The following is a 24,908-nucleotide window of genomic DNA, read 5'->3' as shown; positions in this document are numbered from 1 at the left end:
AAGAGAAAGATCAGCTAGGAGAAGCTGTACCAGTTTCCTTCTGGGGAAGGCAATAACTTTTCCCTCCTCTCCCAGCTCTTTACATAATTCACTGTAAACCTTTTTTGCACTTTGAACCCAGTGAACAGCAACTGAAGTAAGCTAATGACAAAGGGGGAAAGTGATAGGAGAGAGAACAAACACTTTAAAAACAGATAAAAGTAGGCTGACAAGGAAATAAACAGGATTACTTCTTCCAAATCAGTTGGAAGGCATGAGACTGTTTCTCAGGGCATTCCTCACCATTGGTTTCACAGATTAGGGCTATGGGGAGTTGAGATACAACAATATGTGAAGTGCCACAGATTTGACCCTGGTTCCAGCCTGCTTAAAGAAAAAGGAGAGGATAATGGTCAACCTCACATCCCCTGAAGCGTGTTCCACCTTGGAAGACCTTCTTAGAAAACCTTCCTATGATCTCAAAGGACTAACGGAAGGATGTCTTCTTACTCATTCTTTTAGGATTATTTTGTATCTCTATGAAGCAGAGTGCAACAGGGTTGGTTTAATTTGAGCTTGTCACAGAAACAGGAGGAATTACTCTGGATGCTCATAAAAGAACAAAAAAGCAGAACGAAACATATCTAGTATCTCTGATCTTAGAATGAGAAAAGACATAGACTAAAGGAGTTTGCCTAGACTTGGTTTAAAGAGCACTTAAAAATTAATTGTTGCTGTTATTATTATATGTATTTATTTGAACCCCGCTTTATCTCCCCAAAGGGGACTCAAAGTGGCTTGACATAAAAGCATTGGTATCCAATTAAAATATACAAATATACAAACATTAAAACAGAATTAAACACAAACAGCATTGAAAATTCAGTTAAAATCCATCCAAACATATTTAAAGTTAAAAATCATGGCATCCCTTGACTAGACCTTAAACACCTTCATCTTTAAATGCCTGTTTGAATAAAAAGGGTTTATAAGTTTTAAGGTAGCAATCACTATTTTGATTGGAGAGACATTAATGTTGTGTTCCCAATCAAAGGGGGCAAACAAACTTCTTGAAGAAAGGAGACATGATCTCTGTAGTGAAGAATGAAGCAAAATGAAACAAAGGATCTTAAATAAGGTAACAGCAGCGGATCCCATTGGATTTTGGGAGCTAAGCAGGTGTTAACCCTGGTTAGCATTTAGAATGAGAAACCATCAGCCAATGCCAGGTGCTATGTTTCAGAACAAGGTAATAGCAAACCATCTTTGAATATTCCTTGCCTAAGAAAATCCTATGAAATTGATGTGGTCACCACAAACACACACACCCCAAAGAAAACATATAGAGAGGTGAAACAAAGGGAAAGCATTATCAGGACCGCACAATTTCACTAATCACTTGATCAAATGTTGATGCCTTGGTGCTTCCAATAATGTTCTCTAAAAATTGGCTCGAGAGTTAAACATTTCTAAGGGCATGCCCATCCATTTCAATGGGGAATATGAGAAAGCAAACTAGAGCAATAAATTAGTGTGAACTAGCTCTACCATTTAAATATACAAATCAAGCAGATTTGTGTGTTTAACCCACCACAGCTGCGCCCTAAGAGACTTGCTGAGTTGGAAATTTAATAGACGTTGATTATAAAAATTTTGTGAAAGTTGAAATGATATAGAAGACCATCTGGGTCTTAATCCAGTTGTTACTCCCAAGTAGAGTTGTTGTGTACCTTCAAGTCGCTTCCAGTTTATGACAGACTTAAGGCAAACATAGCAGGGTTTTTCTTGGCAAAATTTGTTCAAAGGGATCTTGCCTTTTTCTGAGGTTGTCCAAAATCACCAGCATGTTTTCATGGCTAGGCAGTGATTCCAAACTTGGAGTTGTAGTTCAGTATTCAAACCGCTGCACCATGTTGGCTCTTATAGGTCCCATTAGATCAGGCATCCTCTAACTTTCGAAGCAGAGGGCCAGTTCACAGTCCCTCAGACTATAGTGTGAAAAACATGAAAGAACAACACTTAAAACAACGAACAATTTTAACCAGCATAAACTTACCAGTATTTCAATGGACTGGGTGGACCTGTTTGTCGCTGATGAGGTAGTCAAGTTAATTATTAATAATATAATAATAACTTTATTTTTATACCTTGCCTCCATCTCCCCGAAGGGACTCAGGGCGGCTTACAAAGGGACAAGCCCAAAAACACAGATTAAAACATAGCACAATAAAATCAAATCAACAAAACAAGGTAAAATTAACACATGAGAATAACAGAACATAACATTATAAAAACAATTCCATGGCTGAACAGTAATGAGTGCTGACTTCAGATGGCTCAGAGTTTGTGCAAAGGTTTCTGGGTAGGGTTAAGGGAAGGTCCAAAATTCCATAAAGATAGGGCTGGGAGGGTAATGTCCTTTGGCATTAAAATGTCAGGATTATAGGGTGGAGGGTCGTACTAAAGTACAGGAGCTTTGGAAGTAATTAGGATTATTGTTGTTGTGTGCATTCAAGTCATTTCAGACTTAGGGCAACAGTCAGCCTAAAGTTTAGGTCAAAGGGTGGGTAAATGACCTTAGTTGAAGAGACGCAACCAGCCTGCACACCTTAGTTTGGGGACCTCTGCACTAAATCAATGAAAACATGGTAAATCAACACTATAATGACATTGATTCCATGAGTTTACCCTGGCTGGAAATGACAATTGGGTATAAGCTGTGATTCTCGATAATATCCAAAATTTTGGAAAACATCTACAAAAGTTGATATTCATAGCTCTTGCCTGAATATATTAATGTTTCACATCAAAATGTAGTTTGTGAAAAATTAATATTTACAGGGTGTAAAGAAGCGTTAATCCCACCGCTTTTCAACCAAAAATGTAAAGAAGCAGCGCTAATCTCACTAGATGCCACCAAAATTATGTGAGGAAGCTTCTTTAAAATATCAATTAAACTGCCACCAATATGTTTAGAGACGCTGGTTTAGGTCTCTGTTTATCTTTAGTTGTGTTGTGAGGTGACTTTGGTAGTGTGGAATGCACCAAGCATGAAAGCAATCGAGGAGGCAGGTTTGAAATACAAGGAGAACAAGTTTTATTGTTAACAGAACGTAATTGTTGCAGTTTTGAGAGTTTGAACTTGACACAAGGCTTGATGTTACAAAATGGCTGGTTTGAGATACATGCTTCTGATGATACAATTCTACAAACTTCTTCTTTAGTGAAGTGCTTATACTACTTCAGAGTTCCCTATTGTGAATATCCACACGGTTTGCCCTATACTCGGAACCAACCACTGATCACCAGTCTTTCCTTACTGGCAATCCTGAAAACCCCCTCTGTTAGATTCTTTTAACCTAAGCAATCTAACAAGGTAACACCTTCAGCTCTCTTGCTGAAGAAATATTCACAAATTCTAGGAACTACTGAATTCTCACAGCTTCACAACAGAGCCCTAACTGGCTATCCTCTTCCCCGGGTCTCTTCCACCGGACTGGAGCTTAACTGCCACTTTCAAACCTTTTCCTCCTTAAGCTCCGCCCACCTCCTCTGAGGCTTTGTCTTGTCACCATGGCAACCTATCCCTCACAGCTAGGCCATGGCAATAAATGTAATACATAAATACAGATTCAACACAGTACATTTAACACTCTATAATAAACATTATAAATAACACTTTATAATGAACACATCTCTACACAGGGTTTGCCCACAAGCAATTGTACATCAAAATGTAAAGTATGTAAAAGATTTATCAAGCACTTAGATTATTTTAAGAGGCTTTCTTTGGCTCAAAATGGCACCCTGTTTATAATCTGTATGCAGGTAAGCTACAAATTATAAATCTGTATGCTCGTATTTCTCTGAAATCTATGATCTACAATATGTGAAATGCAGAAATGTTAAATAAGACTTTGGGAACTAAGCTCATGGAAGCGCCTCTACAATCAGCAAAGGAACTTTCTGAAGCACCACATACATCGAATATGCCAAAATAAGCAATAATAATGCAGGCATGGAGCCTACCAACACAAGGAATAAACAGACAGAGGCACAGTTGTTGAGTTTACAATATTTTAAAAAATCCAAAATTTTATATAACTTACTTGATAGACATTGACTCTTTGTTTATACCTATGAAGAGAGAGTCTTGAATTTATTCGTGGGATGGATTAATAGTTATTTCAGGCTACAACCAAAGCAGATCTTTCTATACCTGGAGTGTTTTGGAGGCAGGAATAGACTCATACTCTAAAGGCACCAGATTCTATCTGATCCTGGAAGCTAAGCAAAGCCAGCCCTGGTTTATACTTGGAATGGAAGCCCACCAGAGAATACCAGCTACTGTACACTATATTTCAGAGTTAAGAACTGCAAACCACCTTGAATATTCCTTGCCTAAGAAAATCATATTAAATTCATGGGATTGCCATAAGTCAACACATGACAAGGAGTCCCTAAGTTTTGCTCAACTTGCTAGCCATTGACTTCTGATGAGCAGAAATAACTTTATAAGTTATTTCTTCAAGCTAGATTGTTTTGTAGGCAACATCTCTCTGCAGTTTATGAGTCCCAGCTTCTACTTAATGGTTGCCTCCAATTTATATCTAGCAGAACAGAGGACTCATTTTTTACTTTTCAAAAGCAATTTGTAATACAAGCACTTCATGTGGGATATATGTGGTTTCTAAAATAGTTTTGGAACCAACACAATTGGCTCTGGCAGGCTTGCACTGCATTGGTCTTTGAGCAGAGAACACAACATAAAATCAACAGGTGAGCAATAGCTTTCTTAGAAGCAATGAAAATTCCACGGGAGACCTCAAGAATTCTTCCTTAGGCTAAGTGGCAGAAATAAAGTGTATAATTAGGACAAAGACACATGAAAGGCTAAAACCTACCCTTGTTATAGCCATGACCTCTGCTGTTAAATGAAAATATCCAAATTAAAGACAGAACCTTGCCTTCCCCAAAAGACCTGGGGAAATGCAAACTACTTTTTGTATTCTTCCTTATCAATATCTTTGTCATTTCAACCATAATCTGACCTTGTTTGGCCGTAAGTGCCCAATTTTTCATGTTAAATGTTAAATGTTGAAGGGTATGCAAGTGAGCAAACCAGTCTTCCTCTGGCCTATTTATGGAAATATACTTTGTTGAGTTATTGTATTTGTCAAAGCAGGATGGACAGCAGGTGAGAAGATACATGGGTTGTAGCAGACATAACGACCGCAAGGCCTGCTATAAGCTGGATTCATGAACAGGTAACATACAACCAATGTGCACACCGCACTCAGGCTGGTCACATCAAGGGCAACACAGTTCTAAGATCCCACCTGCCAAAGCAGAAAGCCTGCCTAAAAGAGCAAAGCATGCAATTTAGACTGTGCTCAGACCTTCACGCAGGAATGGAAACCGAAAGACCTATCAAGTCCCAAATAAAAACCAGACCTTTATTTTTCCAGTAATGGAAAACAGCATTTGGCACCCACAGTGGAATTTAGGGTTATTCACTCTAGTCCAAACCGGAAAAAAGGAATCTCCCAGAATAAATAGAAGTGAGAATTAGCCACATAACCAGAGTAACTGGAAGGAGTCGAGAGACCTCAGGAAATAACTAGAATTTGAGCCAAAGCCCATAGAAATGAATGGGTGTTCCCCACATAAGACAATCATGAGAGGGGAAGAGGTCAGTTTTGCCAGTTCAGTTACCCAGCTGTGGAACAATTAACCCACATGCATAATTAAAAAAACGCTTTCAAGATTTAACCCCATGTTTTTAATCAAACTGAAGAAATTTAGACTATATTGATTTTAAGATCAAGGAGGGGGAAGAGGAAGGGCTAGATGAAAGCAGAATCCATCTTATAGATAGAAATGTGAATCCCAGTAGTATTAACTTTTGGACCAGGTCATAAATTCTTAGCAAGAAGATGCCAGGTCTGTCCAACCTTTCTAATTTAGAGAAAAATATTTGGAGAGATATAAAAGACCCTGGAATGAGACCACTCTCTTGAGTTGATTCTTCTGCTGGTGGGGATATGAGCAAATATTTCCCACACTGCAAGATTTCTGTTGAAGATCTAATTCCCTGAGAATAATATCCAGATTCTCCAGTGTTTAATCCAGAATTCCTATCTATCTGATATAATGACTTCCATATTTGCACATAGGTGACTTGGAAAACTTGCATCTGTGTTCAAGGCCACCAACTTGAGTAGAAGGGGAGTAGTTTTAATGAACTATGATTTCTGGAACCACTTTAACTACAAAGTAATATTTTTGTCATATTTCAACTGATTTCTCCTAGGAATAGTGTTAAGATTGCCACGTATCCTACTTTGCAATAGAGATTCAAATGTTAATAGAAAAGATTGAACATATTTTGTCATTTGCTACTGAGTTGAAAAATGTACTCTATTTTTGTTAAGGTTGGGGAAAGGGCATTTTTAACATGTTCAGTCACTATTATACAGTCAGCTCTCCATACCTGTGGGCTTGACTTTTGTATCTCTAAGCCCTCTACTTGCTCCTAAAGAACCATCCACAGATGAGGAAAGTTCTGGAGCTAGGCATCCTCATAATTATGTCTACCAGCCCAAATCTGCATCCTCCTTTCCTTTCATGGTCCAGCATCCTCATTTGAATCAGAGCTGGGAATTCCTTTTCAGCAGGTGTGACATCCTAAAGTACCAAAGGTCCAGGGTCTTTTGGAAGATCTGTGGTGATCTCTTGGCTTTACTTTAAGGACTCAACTTTACTTTAAGTTGATAAAAAACTTCAAATATACCCATCAAGATCCTTTTTCAAACATTCTTGAAAATAATATAAAATTGCTTAAAAATGCAATGTACGGGGCTTGACAAATCCAAGGCTGGCGTTAAAATTGCTGGAAGAAACATTAACAACATTAGATATGCAGATGATATCACTTTGATGGCTGAAAGTGAGGAGGAACTGAGGAGCCTTCTAACCAAGATGAAAGAAGAAAGTGCAAAAGCTGGGTTGCAGTAACACATAACCCCCCCCCCCCCCAAGATTATGACTGATTGATAACTGGCAAATAGAGTGAGAAAACATGGAGGCAGTGACAGACTTTGTATTTCTAGCCATGAAGATTATTTCAGATGCAGACTGCAGCCAGGAAATCAGAAGACGTTTACTTCTTGGGAGGAGAGCAATGACCAATCTCGATAAAATAATTAAGGGTAGAGACATCACACTGGCAACCAAGATCCACATAGTTAAAGCATTGGTATTCCCCATAGTGACCTATGGATGCAAGAGCTGGACCATAAGGAAGGCTGAGTGGGGGTAGACACTTTTGAACTGTGGTGTTGGAGGAAAATTCTGAGAGTGTCTTGGACCTCAAGAATATCCAACCAGTCCATACTCCAGGAAATAATGCCCGGCTGCTCACTGGATTGAAGGATATTAGAGGCAAAGAAGAAGTACTTTGGACACATCATGAGAAGACAGGAAAACTTGGAGAAGATAATGATTCTGGGGAAAATGGAAGGAAAAAGGATGAGGGGCTGCCCAAGGGCAAGATGGATAGATGGTATCTTTGAAGTGACTGGCTTGACTTTGAATTAACTGGAAGTGTGACAGCCGACAAGGAGCTCTGGCCTGGGCTGGGCCATGAGGTCACAAAGAGTTGGAATTGACTGACTGAAGAAACAACAACAAAACTAGAAAATGATGCTTGTTTTTGTTGCCATATGTTACATGCTTTTGGAAATGTACTTTCATTATGCCCCCATTATCCAAAGTTATAGCTTGATAATGGTAACTATCAAGAAATGTATAGTATTCCTATTTAAATTATAGTGTGTATACAAAACTGGCATTTGTATATTTGCATATATAAATTTTATATAAATACTCTAACAACTGCAAATTTTCTCAGTGGACAACTTAAATATGATAGATTGTAGCGGTCTATATGTTTAATTTTTTCACAATAACATACAATGTTATTTTATTACACAAGGATGGTAAATTGCAATTATTATAGCAGGATAAAAGTGTGGCTAGTATTTATCGATCAGTGTCATGTCTTTTCTGTTACTGCTTTGCATTTCAGTTGTTAGTGAAACATATCTCTACATTGATGAGAAAAATGGAAAACCTGTCAATAACTTCCAGTATCACTGCTGTTCCACTTCTGCCTCTGATGTGATGTGTCTCTTGGGCTGCAGTTACAATATCCTGGCTGTCACATGGCGTGCCATTTCTTTTACTCAGTTTTCTTTTTGTTTTATGTTTATTTTTTAATTCTCTATCATAGATGCACAATTGTGGCAAAAATAAAGAATGAAAGTTGCACATGTATACGAACAAGAAGATGGGTTTAGTGAAAAAGTGTTAAGGAGTGCTTAAAGGTCTGTGCATTGCCTAAGCTTTAATTTTCATCCTAATGTGCTGTTTTACTACTTCTTACATGGGAAGATAGTAAATGCTACATCTACTGCACCTAGGATTTCATCCCATTAAGGGGTATGGTGGGGGGGGGGGGGAAGCATCACATCACTGTTGTGTTCCAAAATCATCACAGATTCATCACATGAGCAAGTGCAGTTCCCACCCATTCCTTTTTAAAATTAAAAATAACTTTGTGAACTTTGAAAGTGCAAAAAAAAAAAAGGGGGGGGGGGGCAGTAAAAGCACAATTTCAAAAAGTCGGCCCTGAAAGCCTCATGGGCCAAAATGCAAGTAACCAGTAAAAAAAAATAGAAATTATACTTTAAATAAAAATACATGTATAAAACTGTAAAACTGCATATTAAATTGTCTTTATTTGTTTTAATTTGCTTTTAATAGGTTGTTGCAATTGTGTCCGACTCTGGGGGTTGGTGCTCATCTCCATTTCTAAGCCGAAGAGCCAGCATTGTCCGTAGACACATCCAAGGTCATGTGGCCAGCATGACTTTATGGAGCGCTGTTACATTCCCGCCAGAGCGGTAGCTATTGATCTACTCATATTTGCATGTTTTCGAACTTCTAGGTTCGCAGAAGATGGGACTAACAGTGGGAGCTCACACTGCTTCCTGGATTTGAACCTGCAACCTTTCGGTCAGTAAGTTCAGCAGCTCAGCGGTTTAATCCACTGCGCTACCAGGGGCTCTGAAAGTTATTTGCTTTTAATAACTGCATTTTAACATTAACATCTATTGAATACAATGTTTATGTTTTGATATAGTACAGGGTAAACTATAAGTCAGGCCAATCCTCATGGGTGCCAATTAATCGAGAGTCTGTATTTGGATTAGCGCTCCTGAGTACTCCAGCCATTGGCTGTACATGTTGTAATTGTTTACGTCTTACATTGCTATGATCGATGTTTATGAGTTGTATTAATTATGTTTGTTGGATTTGAATTTTAACTTCTGTGATTCACCCTATTTGATGTGTCTGTTTGATTTAATCCTTGATTTTGATTGTGATTGATACAATGTTTTTAATGTGAGGGCTCCCAGAGTCCCCTTAGGGAGGGGGGGGGGTGAGATATAAATAAAGTTGATTATTATTATTATTATTATTATTTTATATTACCTGCTGGGGGATCATGAGTCAATTATTTATCATTTTGGTTCAGAGTTAATGAAATATCATTTCACTTCTCTTGGGATTCATTTGCTTCCAGAAGTCTTGATTTCATATATGTCAAAACTAAAGAATAATTCTGCACAGAGGGGGCATTTTGCCCACCCACATCCTTTCAGAAATGACCAGAAGTTGCACAGTGACTCAACTTGGTAAATTGCTTCCCCTTGTTGCCATATAACCTTTAAGAACAGCTGGCAACATTATCATAGAAAACCTTCCAAAATGGGTTAGGAATCACCATGGCTTCTTCCATGCCCATGCTGTGCACCATATATCATTCCTAGCTGTATCCTTCAGTAATTGTAATTGCTTTTATAATTTTCAAATAAAAAAGGCAGATAGTTGCGGACAGCTATAAATAATGGTAATGAAACACATTATTTGTGCTCTGCCGTTCGCATGCACTTGTTTAGGTCTCTTGCTGCTAACTTGAAACATCTGCTTCTTTAGAAGTGGAGCATGCCGCAGCAACAAATAGAACTCTTGGGGTGACTCATGTATTAAATGGCAACATTTGACAAGTTTCATGTTGGGGGGGGGGGGGGTGGTGGACCTGGCCGCAGTGAAATGGAAAATTTAGTATAACTTTTTTTTAACAGCCATCTGTCTCAAATCATGTTTATATAATAGCACACCACAAGCTACCACATCATATGGTCAGGGGGCATCTTTAATGATCCCCACTTCCTTTATCTCCAAATCACATCCAGAACACAATTGCTACGGTGAATTTTGTCAAAAGCCTGAGGGTGGATGATTGAGTCACCTTGGTGGCTGAGAGGGGATGTCAAATCAGCATCAGATCATTTAGAAAGGTAATAATTTCCTTTCTTTTGGAGATGGATAGCTCTCCTCTTTGAAGTTTGCAAAGTGCCTTCAAAACTCATAACAGTCCTGGCAAAGTTAAACGAAAGTTGTGCAAATTAGCAACAGCAGAAGGAAGGGCAAAGATGTTCAGCCCAGCAAGCCAGCACACTTCAGACATAACCCAGAAGCAGGGGTCAGTGTGACTGAATAACCCACACACTTTTCCTCTTAATATATGTCATACCAGTTATTTTGGTGGTGGAATATGTGTGCATGGAGTGGATGGCAATTCTAATTAAATAGCAAAGATATCAATGACCAATAAATAAATAAATAAATTCTAAACTAAGGCTTTCTTGTAAGATCTCCCTTAAAGACAGTAAAGCACTTTAAGGGGACATCTACATCAGGGGTGTCAAACTCATTTTCACCGAGGGCCACACCACTCTTTCAAAAGGCTATTTGTAATCATAAGACTGTATAAATGTAATTTATACATTTTATGTGGCCCTGAAAGCCTCATGGGCCACATAAAATGAAATATCAGGCCAGATTTCTTATTGGTTACATCTATATAAATAAAAATGTAATGTTCGTTTGTGGGATTAACATAACTCAAAAACCACTGGACGAATTGACGAAATTTGGACACAATACACCTATCAAGCTAACGAGTGACCATCACTCATAAAAACACTGAAAAACACAGCAGAAGATACTTAAAAAGCCAAAAAAAAAAAACCCCACAAAATGCATTACAATGCATGCACAAAACCATACACACATATATATACACAAACACACATATAAACATATACACAAATATATATACACACATATACACAGAGAAAACACATATACACAGACTGGGCCACAACAAAGCATGGCAGGGGGTAGCTGTTAGTCCATAAATGTTTCCCAATCCTTCAAAATTATTCCATTGATTTATATTTTAATACCTGTGTATGTTTGACAGTTTGGGCTAATTCAACTACTTTAACAATCCATTTCAGTATTGTTGGGGCTGCTGTCTGAGCCTTTTTGCCCTTCTTGCAAGGCATGTACTTTGCTCATTTTGGAAAAGTTCCTTTTTTGGGCCATGACTCTTTGGAGCTGTATTTTTTTAAAAAAAATAAATATCTAGAGCTACATTAAAAGTCAAAAAAGTGAATCAAGGAAAGAATAAACACAAAAATGAAAAAGAAAGGAAAGGAAAGGAAAATGTAGATGACCTCTGATCTATCCTAGCCAAAAGAAAACAACATAAACTTCACTCTCTAGGCCTCCCAATGTTGACTCCTTTCTTGAACAACCCCTCATCCAAATTATTCTTCAAAACTCAGAATTGGCAAGTTCTTCTCTTCCTCATGAATTTCTTTTCCAATGTCCTTTTTAAAGTAAGATTAATTTGCCTATCTTGGCCAAGTTCATCATTTTATCATCTAATCATCTATTGTTGGTGCTGCTGAGTTCTTCCATTTCTCTGTGTAGAGCAATCTGGCTGCTGTGATCATATATTGCAATAGTCTGTCATGGTCATTTTTATCAGTAGGAGCCCCCAGAGGTGTAATGGGTTAAACCCTTGTGCTGACAGAACTGAAGACAAACAGGTCTCAGGTTTGAATCCAACGAGAGCGTGGATGAGCTCCCTCTGTCAGCTCCAGCTCCCCATGCAGGAACATGAGAGAAGCCTTCCACAAGGATGGTAAAACAACAAAAAACATCCGGGCCTCTCCTGGGCAATGTCCTTGCAGACAGCCAATTCTCTCACCACCAGAAGTAACTTGCAGGATTTATTCCATGCCATAGGTTTTTAAATCCTGTGTGTTATTGTTATATGTGATTTATATTATTTTGTATTGCTTTGCATTGTTTGTTTATTGTTTTTCTGTTTTGATTTGTTTTGGGCTTGGCCTCATGTAAGCTGCTTCGAGTCCCTTGGGGAGATGGTGGCAGGGTATAAATAAAGTTTTATTATTATATATTATTATTATATATTATTATTATTTCCGGTGTCTGGACTACACCGGAAATAATAAGCCCGGTAAACTGGGAATACCCACCCGCCTCCCCCAAGCCCCCAGACCCTTTTGAAAAGTAAAAAGAACTTATCAGGCCTGTAGCATACCCTCAGAGCAGCTCCCTTGGTGCATAATGAAGGCCTGGTAAGTTCTTTTTACTTTTCAAAAGGGTCTGGGGGCTTGGGGGGAAGGGGCTAGGGCCTCTGGACGTTCCCTCGGACTAGTCCCGAGAGAACGTCTGGACACCCACCCCAGAAAGCGCACACTTTCTGGGGTGTGGAAAGGCCCACAGAAACATCCACGTTTCTTTTATTAACGCAGATGCTTCTGGGACAAAGGCTTGTCTGGATCTTGCCTAAGTAACAGTCTATGTCTTCCAGAGATATGTGGACAGCCTTATATAAATTACTGTGACATTGTTGAAACACCTGTTGAATATCGGTATCATCCATAATATTTTATTCTCATGTTGTATCTTTAACATTATTTTTTCTTTTCCTTCCTCGGTTTGTATGCTTACCATTTCCCTGGTTTCATTAACCACAAATAACATACATAATTGCTTTTGTAGGAGTTTTATTTGAGTTAAAATGTTTGAATTCAAAGGATTTTGCTTTAATTTCTCTTCTTTATTTTTATTTTTTATTATAGCTGTAATGTTTTGAAGCTCTAGCCCTACCTTTGACATCTACTCCCCCCTCAACCACTAACTTCAAGAAGACAGCCTTTGGTTTGTTCTTCTGATATTGCTGAATGTGTTTCTTTAAAATGAACACCATTATAAAAATTATGTGGACAAAATGATTCCCAATTGTTTTTCTCTCTCTTTCTTTAAAAAAGTCATTTTATGAACCTAGAATGTTGCAATATGAAACTTGGCTGTGCTCCTCTTCCTCAGCATCACAATTTTTACATAAACTCTTTGGATTTGGTTATTGACCTGGCAATGTCTGAGTGCAATGAAAATCCTAAACTCCACAATTTACCTGAGTTTTATTTTTAATACTGTTTGCCCTTGGTGTCATGGCAGCTGGCAAACAGACAAATATTCAGGAGAAAACCACTTGCTTGGAATAGCTAGGCGTGGTTTTTCTTCTCCTTTTTTGCCAATATTGGGAAGCTGGAGAGGGGAGGACACAGTACAATATGTTTCTATGTGAGTCATTTATAGTGGCATAGATGTGCCCTTGTGCAGAGCTGAAAAGCAGCTTTAAGCATGCCAAGATAGTCCCGTTCCTTAAGAAGAGAATTTTTAGTCTAGAACTATTTATGTGATTAACTGTGAGAAATCATTGGGCTTCTTAGAAGTTGTCAACACATCCCAAAAAATGGTATCACATACAACATTCTTGAGGAGTCAGATTTAATTAATGGCTTAAATATTAGTTTAAAATATGTTATCAACTTTTTGCACAATTTTCTGGAAAACCCAAGTTATTTTATGTGTGTCCATGGTCCAAGTTGGTTTTGGTGTTGAGCTGTGGATGGGATTATTGAAGAGAGGCTAGCAGAAATAGCTGGGAGGTCCTCTGAGCCTTCTAGTTTCTATTCCGCAAGTGTGCAATTACCTTTATTTTAATAGTTATGTTTGTGGGAATAATTACATATTGGTATTAGCATGCCTCCATTTATCAGCATTTAAACGTCAGTTACATTCCCTTACTGAATGGCCAGTACCCTATCGAAGGATAATGCAAACTTATGCATATTTGCATGTACAAGGGAGAAAATGGAGCATCTATGCCCACGTGGCCAGAAATAATGCTAATTATAGCACACATTGCCTTTGCAGGACCACACTTTAACACCAAAGTGAGCTCACAAAGAAAAAAAATGTGTGGTGTGTAATGCTGCTCTCACTTTGATTAATAAGGATGTCTGTGGCATTGACATGGTCACTTTGGACCAAGAAAATACATGTTGAAGCAGAATTTCTTTGCCTGTGTTGACAAGCTCTTAGATTCCTTGAGCAGGGCCAGCCACACTATTAATGAAGAAATAGCTTCAAATGGCAGATGTTGGACATTACAGCATTAACTCCTGGCTGTTTTTCCTGGGTCCCTAAACCATTTTTCTTAGCTGGCAGATAGTATTGGGCATGCTATGTAGCCTTTTCGTTGTCCCCCAATATGAGGTGAGTACGTTACCTAATCGTAGAAGTGTGATACAACTTGAGCTATCATACAGATAGACCTGGTTTGTTGTTCAAATACACTTGAACACACTCTTTGATTGCTAGTTTTGTAGCAAGGTTCACCTGCTAGTCCAGCTAGTGTTTTTGCAGGGAAGCAGGAAAGGTGCCATCTTCCTCCATTGCAGTGGTTCTCAACCTGTGGGTCCCAAGATGTTTTGGCCTTCAACTCCCAGAAATCCTAACAGCTGGTAAACTGGCTGGGATTCCTGGGAGTTGTAGGCCAAAACACCTGGGGACCCACAGGTTGAGAACCACTGCTCTATTATCTCAGACCACAAGATCTCTTAGACAAACCTTGTTCTTAAATGTAATCATGTTCAAAAATGAGCATGTGGGTTGTGGGAAGTCTGGATTCGCCTCCCTTTCCCATGCAATCCATTTTCTTTGGGTAACTTAGTACATTGTTGGTATTGTAGCTGACTTGGAGAGAAGAAGAACTACAGAAATGAACACTGGCGAGATCAAGTGAGGAAAACTTTCACCTCCTTCATGCACTTGCCCTGACCTTCTGATAACATATGGAACAGAGAGAGGAACAAGAAACATGGTTGCCACTGTCATAACTATATGGCTCTTACTCTTCTTTCTCATTCCTGTTCAGTCAAGAAAGCCTTTCATCTTGGCCTGTTTCTAAGAGCTGTCTAAAGTTCACTCATGTGTGTGCTAAGCTCCATTATGCACTGAGTTCCATACACTTTGCTGTTTTAGATGCAGCAGAGCAGAGTGCCTTCTACTCTCAGTCAGCCAAGTTATTTTGGCACATGAAGCACAAAATCCCACAAGCATCTCTGCTCGTCCTTGGCAGCCAAACCTGAAGTTTCAATGCATTGCACTTTCATGACACCCAAAATCTGCCTGAGGTAGATGCCTTAAGCATGTACTGCTTCAAATTCGATATCAAACTGCCTGAGTCCTAAGTTACTCTGGCAGGAGAAGGACTTCCTCTCTTTCATTTACTTCCATCACAAGGACCTTTGTTTGTGGCAAGTTATTCCCTCTTTGCCTGTTTTTCATCAGTAGGCAAAGGCAGCCATTTGATTGTTCAGTGATCATTGCAAAAAGCCTTTTAACTGGGAATGTGCTACCTTTTAAAATCACTATTAAGAGCTTTTAAAAAATATTGCAAATGAATGCTTTTGATATAATGTTAATTTTTTAAAATTCTGCATGGTGCCTTGTTCTATTTATACAGTAGACTAACATACTGTGTTGGAGTCCACCTTGGATGCCTGATTGGGACAGAGGCCAGTAAATAAGTAATAAGTAAGTAAGTAAGTAAATTCTGACCAATGCTACAGTCAACTCTGATAACAGTTGTTATTGAAAAGAACCCCACAAATGGACCCCAATTGGAGCCTGGATGGATGACCTGGAGAGGTCCCATGGCTGCAGGACCTTTAGTCCCAGGTCATGCCTCATTCATTCACTAAGTATGCACAACCACCACACATTCCCCTGACTTGCACTTTTTACAATAAACAGGGATAAGCCATCAGCTGATCTGCCCGTATCATAAAGACCCATGCCTGGCAATATTCATAAGCTTATCAACCCACTTTATTCCCCTTTGTCTCAATTTCTGGACCCATCAAGACATCTTGACACCCTTGCCCCTAATCAGGAAACATCTTGGGATCAATTTCCTAAGAGGTATGCCCATCAAACACCTCATCAAGATCCAACCTGTCTTTCAATCCCAAACACTCCCACTTCCAGAGTGGATAGGCACACAAGATAGCAGATAGCTTAAAGTTTACCCAGTGAAAATTTATTGAAATTACTGCCATATCTCTCCACCAATCAGCAGTTGAGAATCACGGACTTTTAAACTTCCATCCAATTGGTGGCCAGGGGCAAACAGCCCTTTAAACCAATGGGGCCATGGATTTTAAAACTGCATCAATCATCACTAGTTTTCACTTTTCCAAATGTCTGTAAAATGTCGATAAAATGTCCATGCTTGTGACTGTGAGGTATGTCAGAATGGCTTGCACTGAGTTCCCTGGCATCCACTTTAGCTATCAGCAAATAAATGATTTCCATTCTTGCCTTCATCTTTGCATGTCTTCATTGGATCAAAGGGAGGTCAGGCGTGGCAAGAGAACCCAAGATTTCAGACAACATTATCCTCAGAGGTTAACATTGTTTGTCACTTGCTGGAGCTGGCGCATCAGTTCTCTTAAAAGAATACAGAAACCCCTAGTTTGTTCTTTTAATCCTTTCTGTTTTAAAAGCCTGTCAGACCCCATTTCCAAGCAGGAGGTTAGCAAGCAGTCCAAGTTCAAGCCACGGAATCAAGCCGAGAGGCACCAGAGAAGCCGATAGTCCATTCCAAGTCCCAAAGCCAATTCCAACAGAGTCTAGAATAAATGGTTAATCCACAAATCTCAATGCCAGAATCCAAAAAGTAGCCCACAGTTCAGAAATCCTCAACAGCTTGAGATCACAACTTCAAACACTGAAGTTGCTGCCAGCAACAAGGTGCCATTCTTTTATGCTAGCTTCTCAGGTGTTGCCTATTGATAGCGTATTTCTCTGATAACCCAGAGAACCTACAAAGTTGAACCTTCTCTCTTTGTAGGTCTAAAAGAGCTGGAACACTTAACCCTTCCTTGCCTGCTCAGATGAACCTGCTTGTACTTGCTTTGTAGGATGAGAAGTGGTAGCTTTTTCCATAGGCTCTTCCTCCAAGCTTGGCTGAAGAAGCTGCTGGGCACTGCTGGGCTCCAGCTCAAACATTGGCTCTTCAAACAGCACCTCCTCTCCCTTGCTATCAGAGCTGACCATGGTAAAAAGGTTTGATGATAGAAGGACAGTAAAGGGGTCATTGTAGCTTCACTGGGAAGAGAGTTTCTGAGTCTAGGAGAAGCTACTAAGAAGGCCCTCTCTCAAGTTGCCACCAACTGTGTTTATGATTATAACTGAGAGAGGGGCCTCTCCTGATGATTTCAGAGCATAGGTTAGCTTATATAGGGATATACAATCTTCTAGAAAGCTTGAACCTGAGCTGTATAGTACCTTATAATAATAAACAGCACTTTGAATTGTATCCAGAGACAAATTAGCAGCCAGTAGAGCTGTTGCAACAGGGAAGGATACATCTCTAGGAATTATCTAGGCCCTACAGCAGTGGTTCTCAACCTGTAAGTCTCCAGATGTTTGGCCTTCAAATCCCAGAAATCCTAACAGCTGGTAAACTGCCTGGGATTTCTGGGAGTTGTAGGCCAAAACACCTGGGGGCCCACAGGTTGAGAACCATTGCCCTACAGGGTGACTTTATAGAACTTCCAGCAGCAATTGTTCATTTCAATAGGGTTCATTATAATGCATAGTTTTCTGTTTCCATGTTCAGGAACACATCTCCTGCAGATACAGGGGTCAGGCTATACTTGAATTTCTCTCAGTTACAGTATAGTGGAAGCAATGTTGGTCAGTTCTTTAAAAGGGTTACGCCTAATAGAACAGACAGCATGGAATCCAGCTCATTTCTGCAGACTTGCCATCAAAGCAAGAATTTGGTTTACCAGCCTGATAGGTATCTTTAGCACTGCTGTCTCAATTCTATAGTGGCTAAGAGCTTGGCATATACATCTGACAGCAGTTCTGGGATGAGGAACCCAGTATATGCTACATCTGGCAATGCTGATACTTTAAGTTGAAACAGTGGAAAATTCCATTTATCTTTGGGGACTGTTGGAAGGGATTTGCAAAAGGACACTGTAGACAGAGTTCATAAGGACCTAAAGGCCTGCCTGGGCATATCCTTTACCAAAGTTTGAAACAATCTATACCAATGGGGCTATATGTTTGTGAAATGTAGCTAAAATCATCACCTGAAGGCAAAAGTTTAGTTGTGCACTACAGGGCTGGAGAAAGTAAAGAAAAACAATGAAAAAGGTCATATATATTTCAGTGATGCAGATAGAAGTAGGTCTCGAAAGATATATATGGTGATATATATCACAGTTGATCAGATTTCACTGACTTAGTGTCTATAACATTACAATCCCGTTAGCCTTCCACTCACACATAATACCTGCCAATTTAATATTTGAAATGAGTCTTATGGAAGCAAAGAAAGAAAACATATAGAGAAAAGTAACCTCTCTCTCCCTTTCTCTCTCTCTCTCTCTCTTGTACACATTGTCCTGTTCTTTCACCTCTGTTAATGGCAGCTGGAAAGCAGCAGAGCAGAAAGACAAAAACGTATTCAAGGCTCCTTCCAACACAATCGGTGCGTGTGATCTGGAATAACTCCTATGCAGGAAATTATGTGGATGAATGTTGCCGTGGAATAAAACATTTACACGCATGAAGAGAAGCGGTAGGATTCCTACTCTTTTCATATTGCCTTTAGTGCAATATGCCAATATAAATGTGGATGTAGAAACAATGAGAGGTCATAAACAGTTGTTCTCCGGATGATATTTCTATAGTTTTAGGCATTGCTCTGATCATCAAATAATCTGTTCTTTATAAAATGGGGGGAGGACACAGAAAGGACACAATGTATTTCTACATTAGAAGCAAAGTGTGATGTCATTTCAAAAATAAATACAAAAAACTGGGGTCAGCCAGAAAGGATTCAGGGGAGACATGAAAAAATCCATGGATTGCATCTTCTCCATTCCTGGGCCCTTTTAATCAACACAGTTATGGTGTTCTAATTGTACTTTATGAATGGCTTCACTAAATGGGAGAAGAAGAAAAAACATCATATGCTCCAGCTTTCTCTTCAGCTGTAGGTGTTGATATGACAATTGCCTTGATTTGCTAAGAATAGTTCCGATTGATACTCTGTTGTCCCACTTTTTAGCAACTTTTCTCTCTCCTTCTTCCCTGGCAAAAAGTAACAACCTTTTTTCTTTTGAGAAATGGGAAAACAGCAAATTCTCTTTAAAAGGTTGTGTATGTGTATATAATGGAGCAAAAAATCTCAAAAGTACAACAATGACAAATTACTTTTAAAAATAAAATAAAAAGAACTGATGCTATAATGTAGGAAACTCTGCTCCAAGCATTCATAGACTTAGGACCTTGTCCCAAGAGAGGGAGTGAGTGGGTGGAATTGTCTTCTTTCGACCTCTTCTCATGGACCCTGGGGCCATGCTGTTTCACCGTCATTCACCAAGGAAATGCACCCTCTCTCCTGTCCCTGCCCCCATCATATTGGTGAAAGGGCGGCAACATATATTGCCACAAAACAATTTGGATGGCTCCTGGAGAATAATGTGGCAGAAGAGGAAGCATCTTGTGACCTTTCCCCTCCATTTTGGAAGCAATGGGGGTGAGGCCAAGCTGGCGTCATTTGATGACGCTCGGCAGACCCTATCCCGAAGAGGCAAAGGGGGCCTTAAAAAGCCCTGTGTGAAGAGGTCTCTTGGGCAGCATTCTGTGGTGTTCCATCTTTAAAGAAAACAGAGAATTTACGCACGTCCATCACACAGGATCGCCTCCTTCCATTTATAACTCAACCATCTGCTGAATTTCCCATCACACAGGCTGGTGATGTCTCCTCTCTTGTCAAGTAGACCGACACCGTTTTAAAGCACTTCTTTCAATGGGATTGTCCTCTCTTCTCTTTGAATTTCTCCTCTCAAGTAGACAAGCACACTTCTGAAACATTCCTTTCAATGGGATCATCTTCCCTTCATTTTGAATTCTGCTTCTTTGAGAAACCAGCTGTCTTTAAACCACTAACTGTGACAGAAAGATCATGGTGGGACACTTCATAAAACAGGGTGCAAAAGGAGAAATGTAGTATTTCCCATCCCAAGAGAAAAAAGTAGGTGTTTCTATGGGCAGACAGAGCACTGGAGTCGATTCCTAACTGGCTTCTAATTCTCTTGCTTCTGTTATCCTCCCATTCACATGCTGGAAATCTGCCTCCTCTTCCCTGTAATATTTATCCTATAAACCTCCTGCGGAGTCCCATGATCAACCACCAAAAGCAGTCCTGCATCATTTGATGAGCTCTATGGGAATCCGTCTTTGAAGTGGGTAGAAATCAAGGAGGAAACCCATCTGATGAAGTCGGTATTTTGGATATTGGACTTTTTTTGGAATTTGGAATAATGAGATATCTTGGAGATGGAACCCAAGTCTAAATACCAGAATTTACCTATGCCTCATATGAACTTTATACTTATAGTCTCAATGTAACTGAATGCAATATTTTAAATAATGTTGCATATTAAACAAAGTTTGTGTATGCTGAACCATCAGAAAGCATGGTGTCACCATCTCAGTAATCCATACGGATTTTGAAGTGTTTTGTATTTCAGAATTTTGTCTAAGGAATGTTTAATCTGTAAAGAAAACATTCATAGATTGTTTTCTATAGAATAGATCAACATTATTCATACATTCACTCTGAGCAATTCTAATTACTTTTTAGGATTCTGCTAATCATTAGCTAGTAGACCTCTGATAGGAAACAGTAGGGAAAGGAAACAGAATACTTATACTACTAATAAAGATGAAATAAATTGTTAAATACGTTATTTAAAATTTGTTTTTTATGTACTGTGATTTGTAATTTAGAATCAGTATAGATGAAAAATTGATAGTTTTTACCTAGTTACTTTTTGATACAAAAATGCTTAATTCATCTATTACACTGAGGAACACAGACAAAAATAAAGATTTAAATGTCATTTTCTCATGCTTCAAGTGAGATTTTATTTTAGACATAAAATATATTACACCATGTTCATGAGAGCTTTAAAATATTCAGTGCTTAATACTGCTGGAAACTGGTGAAGTTTAACTTGGAGAAGCCAGAGTCAGTTGAAGGTTGGGTGGTCCTAGGCTTTTTGGACACCCCAATATTATATGGTTTCCAGAAAGGCTGTGGTTTAATTGTGGCTATTTTGTTTTCCTTCAGAACACGAAGCCATTATTATGCCTATGTATTTTACTGGACAGATAATTACAACTCTATTGCCTCGCATGGTATAATTATAATCAATATCATATAGCCCTCAGTTGTAATTGGAAAGATTCTTGCATCTGAGCTTATACTGTACATCTCTATTGTGATTTTATATTTCTGTAAATACACTACCCACACTCACACCTATTTCAGATTAATAAGGATACTATGTTGTCAGCATTATTAATGCTGTCTCATTTGCTGTCAGTGTGCTGCTCAACACAAATATTAAAAGACTCTTACTTTCTCAAACAAATGTCCATGAACCCTTTTAGTTTTCAATTAAAAGTAAACACCAAACCCTTCCCGTTCAGCCATATGTTATGCATGTCTGTAACTTACCTCTTCATAAACTTTTGATGAAGAGGACTAAAGCTTGCTCCACCATGAGTTTTTGGTGCCACCCAATCTTTCTTATTCCCCATTCCCAGTTAACTTCTGGAAATTATAAATAATATTTCCAGTTTTTCTCAATGTTATTTATTTAAGGTACTTCTGCATCATCTCCCAACAATAAACAAATTAAAAATAAATTAAAATTATACATTTTTTTAAAAAAAATCAATTAAAACACTTTTTAAAAAGTCATAAAAGCATCTAAAAATAATGATAGACTCCAGTTTTGAAGCAATTAAAACAGCATTTTCAAACACCGTATGTCTTGCAGAACGGTGCTGTTGAGTCCCTCTGCTGGAAGCATAATAAAGACGGTCTTAAGCTAACGTTCTTGAGTACAGAATACCAAAGTTTAGGTGAGGCTACAGAGAATAGACTTGCCTACAGATCTGTTTTCATCCATTTCCTTTGGTACCTTTGGTTCCTTTGGGAGCCTGCAACAGTAAGGGCTCCCAAACGAAAGCACACGGGAGCAGATCTTGCCTCCTCCTCCCCATTCGGCATCACGGTTTAATCTTGTTTTCTTAATCCCAGCAAACAAAAAGAAAACCCTTGATCCCTGAAAACTACTACCAGTTACCTCTCCTCTAGAGTAGAAACAACTGTAAGGAAGCATTAAACCCAAAGCAGAAAGGAGATTGAAATGTGGGCGTGCAGGGGAGGACAGCTCCAGGAGATCATCGCTCTTCCTTATCTGAAAGTGGGGAAGCCTCCTTAAAATGCCTTGGAAAGAGTGTGTGGCATGGTGTAGAGGCCTGAGAGAGAAACCACGTGTGCCTGCCTGCAGTGTCTCTCCTCTAAAGTAGAAACAGCTTAAATGCCTAAAATGTCAGGAAGGGAAGCCTGGACAGCCCCCCCCCCCCCCCCAAAAATGGGCCCGATAGAAAACAAATCTTTCAGTACCCCAGAGCAAAAACAGATATCTGCCCTCCTGAATTCAGGAGGCTCCTGAAAAATTGATTGGGGCCCCCACTGAAATCTGGGACACCAAAATAGATCATGGTTTACCTGGAATGCACAAGTCTAACAGAGAAAGCCCTGTTAGGTGTACTCACCTAACTTCATAACATGTTGGGATATGCTGAAGACCATCATCTGATAACCTCACATTTCTGGAAGGCTTTCTGGGATTGGGCAGTCCATTAGAAATCGTGACCCCTAGTCATTAAGGGCTTTATAGGTCAATACCAGCACCTTGAATAGAGCTCTGAAACAAATAGGCAGCTAATTGGTAGTTCTTAGAGGGCTACTGTTATATGGTTTCTAAAATGCACATTTGACACCAGTTCAGCTACTTCATTTTGGACTAGTTGCAATTTCCAGACACTCTTCAAAGGCATTCCTACAGTTGTGTGAACAAGATGTATCCTAGGTATGATCCACTGTAGCCAAATCTGCTTTTCTCAAGAAAGATCCCAGCTAGCACATCAACAAAAGCTGGATCCTAAGCTAGGAGCTTGATCTTTCAGAAGAAGTGAAAGAAATCTTGTCCAGAAAAGGCTGAGACCACAGCAGTACTTCCATCTGGATTAAACCCAAATCTATTCACTTACATCCAGTCTTTCACTGCATCTACACAATATTCAGTACTACCACAGCTTCCTTGGCATCAGTTGTAAAAAAGTTTAAACTTGCTGTGTATGGGTGGCAGTGGGGTGGGGGGACGGGATGGGACGGATGGACGGATGGACGATGACAACATGATGGCATTAAAAAGGTAAAGGTTGTCCCCAGACATTAAGTCCAGTCATGTCTGACTCTGGATTGTGGTGCTCATCTCCATTTCTAAGCCGAAGAGCCGGCATTGTCCATAGACACCTCCAAGGTCATGTGGCTGGCATGACTGCATGGAGCGCCGTTACCTTCCCGCCAAAGCGGTACCTATTGATCTACTCACATTTGCATATTTTCGAACTGCTAGGTTGGCAGAAGCTAGGGCTGACAGCAGAAGCTCACGCCGCTCCCCGGAATCGAACCTGTGACCTTTCGGTCAACAAGCTCAGCAGCTCAGTGCTTTAACCCACTGCACCACCGGGGGCTCCGGGGGAGGAGTAATGATGGCATTACTCCTCCCCAAATAAGCACCCCCTCAGATGAAATGAAGACATGGATAATTCCTCACATTTACAATACTTATATTTGCTGTGTTATTTTTGCCTGCTCCTTTTCTTTGGATGCCTAAACTGTATATCTTAAAGCTCACATGAAGTTGAAATTAACACTAAATATCTGAGGACTGGAGGAACATTTCATTTGAAGAGGTAAAATTCATAAGTGGGGATGCCTAAGTTTTATGCCCCTTCCCTAGCAGTTACATTTGGATATAGATAGCTGAGACTACAGTCATCAATCCAACACATATGTGGTTTAGAAAGTAAGATTCAGTACTACCATAGCTTCTGTTCTGTTGAAGAAAAGAATTCACAATTGAAAAACATGCATGTGACTGCTCTAGTCTGGAAGCACAGATGTACAGTATATACTATGTGCATATGTGTGCCTTCAAGTTGCCTGTTGACTTATAGTAACCTCATGAATTCCATAGCATTTTCTTAAGCAAGCCTTTGTCAGTTCCTTTCTACAAGTGCCCCCCCCCCCCCCCCACTTTAAAAAATACTTTGTTTTGGCAAACTTACAATGTAATTTATGGCGGAAAACATTACAAAACATGTCTCCTTATGTGAGAATTCATCCTTTGAATGTGATGCAAGCCCAAAAGCCCAGTGACACAATCCATCTCAGAAGCAGCAATGGCATGTTCTGGAATGTTGTCTTATGATTTTTAAATAGACTTACACGGTTGTCAGATTTTTTTCCCAGTTTTGACAGTCTAAACATGTATAATTAAATAGTGCCGTGTAACCACTTTAAACACTATTATTCTCCCATATGTGATGCATTCCTTAACTTACTCTGGAAAGAGGAAACCATGGAGAATAGGAAGCCCTATTGAAATCATCATCAT

The sequence above is a fragment of the Anolis sagrei genome, chromosome 4 (genome assembly GCF_037176765.1).
Source record: "Anolis sagrei isolate rAnoSag1 chromosome 4, rAnoSag1.mat, whole genome shotgun sequence".
NCBI classification, from domain to species: domain Eukaryota; kingdom Metazoa; phylum Chordata; class Lepidosauria; order Squamata; family Dactyloidae; genus Anolis; species Anolis sagrei.
The sequence above is the reverse complement of the archived record's forward strand: the minus strand, read 5'-3'. Positions refer to the sequence as shown.